The sequence below is a fragment of the Arvicola amphibius genome, chromosome 1 (genome assembly GCF_903992535.2).
Source record: "Arvicola amphibius chromosome 1, mArvAmp1.2, whole genome shotgun sequence".
NCBI lineage: Eukaryota > Metazoa > Chordata > Mammalia > Rodentia > Cricetidae > Arvicola > Arvicola amphibius.
Window position 1 is genome coordinate 62,913,659 of NC_052047.1, and position 11,051 is coordinate 62,924,709.

Below are 11,051 nucleotides of genomic sequence, written 5' to 3' on the forward strand. Positions count from 1 at the left end.
ATCTAATCAAAGCCCCTTGGCCAGTATCTGTGTCTTACTGTCTGAAATATTCCTTGTCTGCATTAGCTAGATGCCTGAATGCATCCCATCAACCATTAGGGAGACCTGAGAAAAAGTGGGGCTCGTGGCAGGATCCCCATCCCCAGCTCTTGCCCTCCCCACTCTAAAACTTCACCGGAGACATCCTTGGGTCTCTTCTTTGCCTGCTGTCCTTGGAAGTGGGTTCTGAACCCCAGTGTGTGGCCTGAGGCCCCCCAGCCAAAGCAGGGTCTCTGGCCCAGGTCTCATTCCTCTTGGTTGGGAGTGCAGCCTCCTTCATTCAGACCTGCACAGCCCTGGGTCCTGCTGTCCAACAATCCAACGGCCCCACACCCACGGGCAGATCTACTGTAGAGCTGTCTCGGGAGGACTGTCATCAGGATGCTTGCTCTTGGTCCAGAAGCTGACTCATGCTCCATCCCGAGAATCAGAGTTGTGAGGGACAGAGCTTGGGTCCTGCAAGCCCTCACCACACAGGCCTAGGCACCACCCTCCATAGGCCAATTAAACACACAAGGAATAGAAAGGGGGTTATTTTATGTGGCCACACTGGAAAGAGAAGATGCCCACTGACACTTCTCCCTAAGTACCTCTAAGGCAGTAGTTCTCAACTCGTGGATTGTGACCCTTTTGGAGGTTGAATGGCCCTTTCACGGGGGTTGTCTAAGACCATTGGAAAACACAGAGATTTACATTACGATTCATAACAGTAGCAAAATTACAGTTATGAAGTAGCAACAAAAACAATTTTATGGTTGGGGGGTCACCACAACATGAATTGTATTAAAGGGCCACAGCATTAGGAAGGTTGAGGACCACCACTCTAGGGGACTTGAGATTTCAATAGAGGGACAGAGCTATGCACAAGTCCTGGTCAGGGCGTCACACTCCTTGTCTCAGCTCCAATTTCTCTTGCAAGGCGATCCAACAAATTGTCAGAATTGTAGAAAATCTTTCTGGAGAGACAAGCTCTCCCTCGGGCTGGCATCATGGCCCCGGCCTTTTGTTCTTCCAATTTCTCCGGGCCTGTTGTCTCCGTAGTCTGTGTCTCTCCCAAACAGGCATCACAGCTCTGACTGCCCTCTAGCATTTGGTAGCAAACCATGGGGATGGAATCTGCCTTCCCCGAACATCCTGCTGGAGCTGCTGGGATCCAGCTTGAAATCCAAGGTTTGTGGGAGTCCTGGGGTGCAGCACCCTAGTGAACAGAACCATTGGCCTGTCAGAGGCAGGAACAGTGGGGTAAGTGACCCCGAGGGCCCCTTCTTCCATGGTTGTGAGGACCTGGTTTTAAGTCAGCTTTATTGTTGCCCAAAAATAATCTCATAACCAAGTTGCCCCTGTGTTGATGCAAAACCCAGCTCTTTCTTGCTTCAAAAGGAATAAAAGAGAGTTTATTATGAGCTCAATATGAGTAACTGGGCCTGGGGCTATGACCATTTCAGGGTGTCCTCAAAGACCTATTCTACCATAGAAGTGGTCACTTGAGATTGAGTTAGTTGCAGAACGAAGTCAGAAACGAAGGCATTGGGGGTACCAGGGAGGTGGGGTGGAACAAAAAAAAAAAAAAAAAAGAAACGAAGGCATTGTGTGGGGGCCTGGGGATAGGCAGCCCACAGCCAATGGGGAAATCTGCTACAGGCTTCAGATTGCAATCTGATGAAATGCTTAGCTTCCTGGTTGATGGAAGCTAGCAGTCTGCTAAGCATGTGTTCTGAAGGATTTATCTGGTAATCATAAGGATGTTAGGTAGGGCACCGAGTTGGGCCATGAACAGCCAGTAAGGGAACTTCAAACATTCCATGATAATTTGGCTTGGATCTGCAACATTCTAACGCTCCACAATCATAGAGTTCTTTTTTTATTTTATTTATTTATTTATTTATTTATTTATTTATTTATTGGTTTTTCGAGACAGGATTTCTCTGTAGCTTTGGAGTCTGTCCTGGAACTAGCTCTTGTAGACTAGGCTGGTCTCGAACTCACAGATCTGCCTGCCTCTGCCTCCCGAGTGCTGGGATTAAAGGTGTGCGCCACCTCCGCCCGGCAATCATAAAGTTCTAATTGCTCAACCAACCCCATAGAAATGTCAGCTCAGGTGTGTCTCTATCCCCCACCTCAGGGACCTTTACACCTGCAGCTCCCTGTGACCGGGGAACTAGTAGGAATGGACAGTCAGTGTCTAGGTCATACCACTGAGAGACAGAGGACCCGCTGTCCTTATGCTCATACGTCGTTACAGACCAACTGTCGGGACGAAGACAAACCTCAGCAGCAGCAAAGAGTAGAGTCACAGGGCTGACGTGGTGTCTCACAACCAACAGTCCTCATCTTCCAGCTCCTGGGAGACGCCTCACATCAGTCCAGACCCAGCAGAGTGGGGATGTAGTGGCCATGACCAACAAATACCCGTGGCCAGACCCTGCATTGGCAGATGCATATGGACACCATATGCCATTTTCATTTGGCACTGGCTCCAGGCTCCAAGTCAAATCTCCCTCCCTGCCCTACAGGAACCCTCTTCCTGAGTTCCCCCCACTGTCCGCAGCCTCCAAATCCCAGCGTGCACTAACAGACGGTCTCACTTTTTTCTGGGACAGCCGGGATCTATGTGGTGAGATTGCAGGGGTCAGGCACAAGGTAGGGGGAGCAGCAGCCCCCCAACGCAGGGTTTTGAGGTCTGCAGACAGGAGCAAGAAGTGGTAGAACTCAGCAGGTCGGAGTGACACCCCTCAGGTCCACAGCTAGTGTTGATCCAAGTTCCCTCCCTGTGTTGCGCTCAGTAGGCCCTGAGGACAGGTGTTGGATGAACAGCTGGGTGGTGGCAGACAGACACTGATGTCCCTAAGGGCACTGCCCATCGTCCATCCCTTCATAGTGTTTCAGACGATACCACGAACACTCACTGCTCTGACTATCCTGTTCATTTCCCATGTCTGGACTTTGGGGATTCGGATTTGATAGTTGAGCTTCCCACCACTCTTTTATATAGACTCCTAACTTTCTCTCTGAGACCCGTCAAGTCCTGGCCATGTGGCTGACTAATCCTGACAGTGACGGGAAAAGATAGCTGTTCCAGGGACGTCATTGAAACAGTCATTCTGCACTCCAGTGATGATTCCTACCCCCCCCCCCCACTCTGAAAGCTTGGGTTGCTAGGAAACAGTGCTGGAGGCCCGGAACCTTTGTTTCGTCTGTGCATCAAGTGGTTGAACTTGAGTAGTGTTGATTTGAAAGGTAGACTGGGTGAAAAGGAACCAAACTAGGGAAGGACTCAGGTAAGCAAGAAAGGAAGGAACCAAACGCAATGGGCTTGGGCTTCATTCTGACTAGAGGATATTTTTTTCAGATAGTAACAAAGGTTCATTTCTTCCCATTTTAATATATGTGTGCATATATATATATATGTGTGTGTGTGTGTGTAACATGTATGTGTATATACACACATACATATATACACACATATACATATATATATAAAATTTATGTTTTGCCTCCATCTGTGTATATACAGTGCATGGTGAGCCTGGTGTCCACAGAGGCTAGAAGAGGGCACTGGATCCCCTGGACCTGCAGTTACAGGCGCTTGTGAGCCACTATGTGTTTGCTAGGAACTGAACCTGGACCCTCTGGAAGAGCAACTAGTACTCTTAACTGCTGAGCCATCTTTCCAGCCCCCATCTTCCTAATTAATCATTAGGACTAGTTACTATGTGGGACACTGTAGCCCAGGGGTTTTCTTCCATATCCCTGGGCTGATCTCATCCTGGAACACCAAGTAGCTTGGTGCTGGGTCTTGAAGGCTCCCAACAGAATCAAATGTGTCCTGCAACTGGTGTCATATGTCATCATCCTTGCAGAAATGAAGTTATTCTAGAGAGACCCTTAGCACCCCTCCTTCTGGCTATGAGGTTCTTGAAACAATGGTTTCCAAGCTATGGGAATTGCCCAGGAATCTCATGCTGGGAGAAGGAAAAGACTGGAGCCTGGTGCCAGGCAGAGGGGAAATTTGTCTCCCAGAAAGAGATCTTACACGGTTCTGACAACTTGTCAGACCATGATGCAAAAGATACTGGAGCTGAGACAATGATGGTGCAGCGATGGGCAGGACCACACCTTGACCAGGACTGTTCAGCTATGCAGACCTCTTTCTCTCTACTTAAAACTAACTTCATGACAGAACCCTGAAAATGGACTCGGTGGAGGGGGATGTCACTGGACACCTTTGTTCCTCTTTCCAGTGTGGCCACCGTAAAAATTAATCTCCTTTCTCTGCTTTTCACCATGCGTATATGTATAATTGCCCCATTAATGGTGGGTGGCCACCAGGGCCCAGGTTGAGCGTAATAACTTGAGGCCATATTACTTGTCTCTTCTTGCTGAGGTCCTCCACGATGGTCCATGGTCTCCACACACCTGCAGCAATCGCGCTAGTGCAGTGGGCTGGTCTCTGAGTAGCAGAACATGACAAAGAGAGCAGACCCTTTCTAAGGGGCGGTGGCTCTGAGCAAGGCTCCTTCCAGAACAGTGGCTCTGGATGACTCTATGGAGAGGCCTGCATGGTGATGGATTGAGCCCTCAAGCCAGCAGCCAGCCAAGCAAATGGAACAGCCTCCATCCATGTAATCTCCCACTCCAGAAATGCGGATTGACTGTGAATCCCTCTGGCCAGGGCCTGTCTTCTCCTGGAGCCTGGCTTCAGAAACTGGGAGGTGATGACTGGTGATACCTTTATGATGCTTGGGGACAGACACTTTGTTACTCAGCAGCTAAGGACTCTCCAGCGCTCCCTAGGAATCAGCTGCAGTCCTCTGGGTTCTTTTCCTCACCCCTTAAAAGTCCCCACAAAGGCTGGAGAGATGGCTCAGTGTTAAGGGAACTGGCTCACAACTGGTCTTAACTCCAGTTCCTGAGAGTGCTGACGGCCCTCTTCTGGCTTCCACAGGTACTGCACACACACGATCCACAGATAAACGCCGACAAGCCCCAGGAGCCTTGAATGTTTTGACCCCACAGCACCTTGCCTTTTTTTCTAAATAAATTGTTTTTCTAAAAGTTTCCATCACTCTTGTCTCAGAGTTTGTTTATTGAAGTTTAAGGAGGCAATATTCCTGACTGCCAGGACTTAGCAATTTTCAGACATCCTGAGGCTAAGCCACAGAATAGAGATGTGGAAGCCGTCAGTCATGTGTCCCTCACTTATCCTCCTGCCCTGACACCCCTTCAATGGGGACAGAGATCTGGGCTTTGTCTGTCGGGGTCAGATGTGGCCTTCCCACAAGCATTCTTGTGCCTTATAAACTGAAGTTCCCAGAGGAGAAAAAGCTATGTTGAAGATTCCACAGGGTTGCTTGATTAGGACTTGGTGAGTGTGGGGTCCAGTCAGCAAAGGGCTTGCTGAGTAAGCACAGGGACCCGAGTTCAGTACCCACCACCACTGTGGTATGGTGGTGTGGACTTGTAATCCCAGTGCTGCTGAGGCAAAGACAGGAGCATCTTGAAGCACTCAGGGCTGACTGTGATCTACACACACACACACAGAGAGAGAGAGAGAGAGAGAGAGAGAGAGAGAGAGAGAGAGAGAGAGAGAGAGAGAGAGAGAGAGAGAGAGAGAGAGAGCGCAATTCTGCCTGGGTGCTCTGTTAAGCTTAGGCCTGGGAGCCATTTGGGTTTTAGCAACAGCGGTTTTCATCAGAGTGGCCGCAGGCACTGTGTAGCAACCTTTTGTGATATACAGATACGGGAAGCCAGTAGACGCCCACAGAAATGGAAACATTCCCTTTGGCTCGCGCTGCTGGCTGAGCATTCATCCTGCAGCTGGCAAGTGTCGGAGCAGAAAGATCAAGGCTCTGAAACAGGAAGAACGTTCCTCCCATGCTCATCTCAGTTCTAGAATGTGTGCCTGCGCAGGTGTCAGAACCCAGGCTCCATTGTGGCCTCTGCCTTTGCTGTGTGGCCATGGGCAGACCCGAGGTTTCTCTGAGCCTCAAGCTCCTCCTCTCTGCAGTGTGAGGACTAACAGTACCAAGCGTGGGTTTACTCTAAGAAGAAATAAGGAGTGTTCAGTGACCAGGCCCATCGGGTCTCCATCAGTGGGCACTACCACATAGCTCCGGGCATGGCAGAAGTTTGGACAGTGGCTTAAACATCCACCACTACACCTGCAGGCCCCATGCTGCTGGGGCAGCTGCAAAGTCCCAGAGCACAGTATGGGCATTCTGACCAGGGGCTCTGGGGGCAGAGTCTGGCACCAACATGGCAGTGAGTAGCCTTGAACAACTTAACCATCTTCTGTAGGATGACATGTTGGTGGTTGCGATATGCACACAGCCCTTAGTACTACACACGGTTCAGAGGCATCCTTGCTCAGTGTGTGTGTGTGTGTGTGTGTGTGTGTGTGTGTGCTCACATGAGTGCACATGTGTGCCTGGGCATGTGGAGGCCAGAGGTCAGCCTTGGATACTGTCCCTCAGAAGCTGCCACCTTATTTTTTGAGCTTCTCTTATTAGCTTGGGGCCAATGATCCCAGTAGCTGGCCCAGGGAGGGAACTAGCCCCAGGAATCCTCCCTGGTACCAGGTTTATAAGTGTGTGCCACCATGATCGGCTTTTTACCCCCATGGGTTCCAGGATTGCATAGCATCCATCAGATGACAGATCCATCTCTCCAGACCTGGAGGAGTCCCTATTCTTACCGGTGACACGGAGTGGAGAGGCTGACAGGTGCAGGGATCTCCGGGGCTCACAGAGCTGTGCAGAGATTAACACACAAGCTTGTTTTCAAAGGGCAGATGGCAGCTGAAAGGCTCTGGAACCCAAGTCTGAACCTGAGCACTGCTTCAGGAAGGCCTGGAAAGCTCCTGCCCAGGGCATCAGGGTAGCCCAGTCTGCTGTACAGGGTGCAGTGTTATGGCAGGTCTGGCCGGCTGCCCCTCTACTGTTCAAATTCTGGCCCTGGGATCCATTCTCCCCCACCTCTGACCACTCAGCTTTTCAGGGGAGCTCCACCATCTTCCCCTTTAGGAAGGCCTCGGTGTGGTCTGAGTGGATCCAGTTCCCACCCTTGCTGCCTGCTCTGTGCTCTGCAACTTGGGCAAGTCCTGGGACCTCCCTGAGCATCCTGTCTGTGAGGGAGGTGGGAATGTTCCTACGTGACCTGAAGGAAGGTACTGTTGTGCTGGCCTGGGGCTTCTGGGACAATGGCCACAAACTCGGTGTTTTAAAGGAACACATTGATCGCTGCACAGTCGGGAGGTCTTGAGTCCAATGTGGCTCTCAGTAGGAGAAGTCAAGGTTGGCTGAGCTAACCTGGAGTTAGCCAGTCCTCTGGAGGCTCCAGCAGCGACACGGCTCAGTCAGTAATGCTTGCTGGGCAAGCATGAGGACCCAACTTAGATTCCTGGAACCCAAGGAAACCAAGGTCAAACCATTGGAGGAGAAGGGAGGATTCCCGGCTAGCTACCGGAATTGGCAAGTCTCAGGCCAATGAGAGACTAGAGGCCTCCTAGTGTGGCTGAGGCTCCTCCTCCATCTCTACAGCCAGCCATGCTGCCCCATCTTCACATGGTGCCTCTCTGAAGCTTTCCTTGATGTCCCCCACTATGGAGAGCTCAGGAGTTCTGATAGGACCACCCGGGTCATCCAGGATTGTCTCTCTACCTCAAGGGCTCGGGAATAGCCGCCAACACCAATGATGGTGCTCTGTCACTGTAGCTGAAATTGGACTTAGCGGACCGAGGTCACAGTATCTGATGCCAGCTTCCGACTGAGCATCCACTCTGTGCTAGCACTGTGGCCGTAACAGCTTGAATCCTGACCCACCTCCTACTGGTTTTGTCAATTCAGACATGATCCTTAGTCGCCCCTGAGCTTCGGTGTTTCCGTATAGGACATGGGTGTAGGGATAGTACTCTGTCCACACTCTATGAGAAGCATCCTATGGAGCCTAGGCTAGCCAATCCTGTATCACAGCCTGCAAAGGGGCACAGAGCTTCCATGACAGAGCTTTAATCTCGTTCGTCAGCCAGAGGTCCTGAGGAGCCAGGTTCTGGCTTATACATGTGGGTCAGAGGTCAGCGAAATGACACATGGCCAGGAAGTGACGCTGACACGGAGGCTGTGGACAGATGGCGATCTTAGTCCTGCCGCCCTCCTGAACCCAAAGGCCCTTGAGTGTGAGAGGTCTGGGCTGCGGGGCATACAGGGAGCCGGGAGCTCTGACTTCCTCCATCCAGCTGTCCATTCCCAGAACCCAAAGCCTTTGCAGGGTGGGGCCCACCAAGGGACTCTGGAGTTGTGGCCAAACCCAGAGAGCACACGCAGCCGGGATACTAGGCTAATGCTCCTCTCCGGGCCTCAGTTTCCTTCCCTGTGTTTGTACTGAGTCATACACACCTGCTACACAGGGAGATGGGCCGCCTGTCATAGAACACAGGCCAGGCAGAGGCTCTGCAGGCTGCACCTGGGGACCCCTCCCCCAGGCACATATACGATTGGTGTCCCTACCGACCATTTCCTCCACCTGGGTTAGGACCAGGGCCAAAAAGATGCTGCTAGATGTGACCCCCACCCCACTAGCCCCCCTCCTGGACCAGCTGTCTAATCAGCAGCCTTCTGAGCCTCGTCTTAGATGTAACATTTGTTATTTTATTGGAAAAAGCTGGTATTAACATATTTATAATTTTATTCAACAGTTGGATAGTTTGTGAGACACTGAAAAAGAAAACGAGAATGCACCTGTGAGCCACGGAACCCCAAATGACTGGGCCTGACTATGTTACCAGCACGGACAAACCCAACACCCTCCAAGGCCTTCGCCCACAGAGAAGAACCAAAGCAGAAGAGACAAACTCAAAACCCCCAACGATGTTGCGATGATTATGGGAATGCCACATATTCGAGACCAGAGAACTTAAGTAGAGTCAGGTAGCAAAGTCTGTGGCTTGGCTCTGGTCCCTCTTTCTCACACTGCCCCTCCCCCCTCCGCAGCTCTGTCCTCAATCAAGACCCGCAGCGCTATTTGAAGTCTGCTCTGGACCTGGGTGATGTCCTGCGGTTCCAAAGACATGCTTTTCTTCTGAGATCGTGTTCGGTCTCTTTGTCCTTCCTACTTTGGTACCCAACTTTTAAAACATAAGTCTAGAAACGAGGGGCATATGAAAGACCCCTCCTTTTGAAGACCGTGTGAGATCGAACTTTGAAGTTCGATACCTGCAATCTCACAGCGGCAACCAGCTCCCAAGACAAGTATCCTTTCTAATGCTGAACTGCAAAGGCAGGTGGGTGTGCCAGAGATCCAGGCCAGCGTGTAAGGCCCTCTCACCTGGATTTTGGCTTCAACGAGATTTTTGTACAACTGGCCACATTCTTCAACTTCTTTACAAGAGGGGAAAGTCGCCTGATCTTTTGATTGCTCACTTTAATCAGGGTCAATATGTACATATAATACTGTCCAGAGTGCCTGGATTTTACAGTGATGGATAAACATTCTTCATTCACGTTGATTAAAAAATAAAAAAAAAAATGTAATGGACCCAGTTTCTGTGTAAATACATGGCCGGAAGTGAGTGTGCATGCGGTTTGTGCTTTGACACACACAAGGATACCTTGATCCACTGAGAAAAAAAAGCTCCATTGCATCTGTTTCCTGGTCGGCAGTTCAATCCATGTTGTAAAAACGAAAGCCCCTCTGCTCGCTGCTTCCAGAGTCAAAATGCCAAGTCCTGCAGTTCTGGGATTCCAGGAGGGAGGATGGGGGAGGGGTCGCCGAGTGGCCACTGACCTGTGGCTCTGGGGAGGGCTGCCTGGCTGCATGCAACCTCCTCGGAGAGCAGCTGGGAGGGCGAGGAGAAAGCTACAAGGACAACATAGGCGAAGTGCATCTGGGAGGCATGCCCGGATGCCACCAAGCAGAGCGGGGAGCCACTGCCGATCTTCTCCGTCTTCTCTCCCGTGTCATCTTGTCACCGGTGTACCTGCTCAGGCTTCACCAAGTACAGATGCTTCCCTTCCAGAACCTTCCATTGGGATGCTACTTGAAAACCAGTCACCAATGTGGTGGGCCGGAAAGAGCCCATGGAAAGACCTGCATGGGACCCTAACTCAGCCCTTAGTGACTCCTTAGGCACCCCCTTTCTCTGCTTTAGTTTCCTCCTATGTACAAAGGGGATGGTAACTACACCCCATGCCTCATGGCTTGAGGATTCTGCAGTCAGGGACAGGACCCACTGTCAGCTGCGGGAAGATGACTGGCTAGCATGGGAGGGTGACAGCAAAACCACCACAGAGTGGGCTGTGGGGATCCATCCACAGCCACTATGGACTGAGCACCATGCCCAGCGTGCAGTGGGCACTCACAAACGGACGGCAGTGAGGTAAGGCTACAGCCACACAGGGTCCCCGGTCCTGCCTCTCAGGACTTGCCCCAACCTGGAAAAGCCACACAAGGAACCTAGCCCTGCCTCCAGATTAACCCTAGGACTTCAGCTCTGCCTCTCAGGACCTGCCCCGGCCTGGCACCTAGGATACGGAATGACATCCCAAACACCCCAGTGGGGAGCTGGCATTGCCAGCGCTCAGTAAAAATGCATTGTCCAAAATCCAACATGAGCCAGCAGCTCCGAGCCAGGGCACGTGGCTGGCTCCTTTGAGGACCCACAGATCTTGCCTGGCTTGGGAGCTTCACTCTTTCTCTGGAGCCCCATCAGGGACCAACTTGACTTTCCCTGATAGGAACTGACCCACTGCAGTAAAAATCACCCCTGGACCTGAATCAAGTCCTGATAATAAACAAAGGCCCAGCCTGAGGCAGAAGGACCGGAAACAAAGGAACCCTGGACCGAGGCCCACCAGGTACATCCATTTATCACCTGCGACTGAGGCTCCTTCCTTCCTTCGTTTAAACCGGCAATAGCCATCCAGGGCAACTGCAGCCTAGGGACTCAGGTCCCCACAATGGCCACCACGCTCATCTTGCCCTCCGACAGAGGTGGCCAGGAGGGCCACGGAGGCCAG